Genomic DNA, 1,921 nt, shown 5'->3' with positions numbered 1-1,921 from the left:
AAGGCTGGGGTCTATCGTATTCCTTGCAGTTGTGGCATCTCATATATTGGTCAGACAATCAGGACTGTGGAAGACTGATGTATTGAACATAAGCGTCACACACGGTTACAACAGCCGAGGAAATCCGCTATTGCAGAACATTGCCTTGACACCGGTCATCCTATGGAATACAACAACACGGAGATTCTGGCTTGCACGTCCAGATATTGGGATAGTGTTATTAAGGAAGCTGTGGAAATCAAACTATCAAGCAACCTTATTAACAGAGATGGTGGATTTTGTTTAAATGCTGCTGGGAATACAGCTCTGTCTGCCATCAAAAAACAGAGGGACAGAATTAGTGCTACCTCACCTGTTGGTTAATAGTAACTATTGATATTTCTGATGTTGGCTACCTTTGTTTGTGTTGACACTTGTTCTGTGTGTGGTATCTTCCTTGTTTCTCCTCTGTGAACCGAGGTATTAAATTTCCTTGCATTTGTGCCTTGAGAATGGCAGGATATGCTCCTGTCGAAATATCGGCGGTCTTCGACGACGTCACCTGGCAGCAAACCCATAAGTTATTTGAACATAGATGCAGCTATTTAGTCCAAAAGGTGGAAACTTTCCCATTTCCAGAGTTCCTACTTTGAACTGTAGATACTGTTGGTGTATGGGAAAAGTTTGCCTCTGGAGTGATATTGTATGTCGCCGAGTGTTGAGGGGGTTGCTGTGGCTCTGATTTGATCGCAGTCTTGCCGGTATTCCTATCCATGATATCTTGCTCCTCACATCAGAATCATCACTTTCTTCGTCCTTGCCACTGAACACCTGGATTTTTTCCTCAACACCACATCGTTTCCTGCAGCTTCTACATTTTCTGCTTCAGCACACCCCATCTGTTTTATAGTACTACTTTAGTAGCTACCTGAATTGCGAATACTAATCCCTTATTTGTTATAGTCTCTTCAATTTTTTTGATTACACTAGTTAATGCTTTTAAACCAGCCTGTTTTTCAGATGTTGATACTGTCGTAACATGAAGTGGAAGTACAGTAAAATTAATTTTTAATGTCAGTTCTTCCATCGAACAAGCCAAGCCAGCTCAGAGAGCTGCTTTCACTTCATCTGTTCCTTCATAACCAACCTGAGTGTCTACTCAAATCTTCACTATCTATGACGTTAATTTCCTCTTGATGTTGTTTAGAACTAATTCTCTCGTTTGTTCATCTAGAACACATTCTAACAGTATTGATGCATCCAGTACTGCCTGTTTGAAAAGAGCATAAGAGATAATTCCTTCTTCACTTTATCCTCAAAGTGCGATGCAGTTTCTTGATAGAGCTCTTCAAGTTGTTTATCTGTTTCGTACTGCAATAACTCTCTGACATCCCAAAGAGCTGAATTCACAGCTTTTGCCTTCTCATATTGTCTTCTGGGGATAAACATTGCTTGCTCAGATAAATGTAACCTCTTTCTTTGTCGACCCTGACTGCAAAAACAGGTTCTGTTTTTCCAAACCTGATCAGTTTATTGATTGACTGTATATTACGATGAGTAATTTGTGAATGTAATATCTTTTCTTCTATATTGCTATACTTCAATAAATGGATGTACATCCCTATTTCCACAATATTGCATGTATTGATCATAACAACATCTTCCACTTCCGAATACATCTCTTTGTAAAATTTGCAAGACAGTGGCATTGTTGACAAATAACGCTGCTCTCCGTCCGGTAGCTTAGTCTAGTGGCCTGAGATGTTATTAAATAGATTTCATGACAAAATTCAAATACAAACACACACAACAAAAGGAAAGAAATTGTACAAGAAAGGAAACAATGATGATATTTCCAACTACAGACCATTGGCACTTTTGTCTGTTTTCTCAAAAATATGGGTCTTCAATAAGACACTAACAGACTTCTTAGAGGATAATG

General features: G+C 39.1%; 1 pseudogene; it reads right to left on the bottom strand.

Moving 5' to 3' along the window:
• Window positions 1-883: 883 nt before the first annotated feature.
• Window positions 884-1,688, bottom strand: LOC126249413 (eukaryotic translation initiation factor 2 subunit 1-like; annotated as a pseudogene).
• Between the last annotated feature and the right edge of the window lie 233 nt (window positions 1,689-1,921).

This window comes from Schistocerca nitens, chromosome 3, assembly GCF_023898315.1.
Source record: "Schistocerca nitens isolate TAMUIC-IGC-003100 chromosome 3, iqSchNite1.1, whole genome shotgun sequence".
NCBI lineage: Eukaryota > Metazoa > Arthropoda > Insecta > Orthoptera > Acrididae > Schistocerca > Schistocerca nitens.
This window is presented reverse-complemented; position numbering and strand designations above follow the sequence as displayed.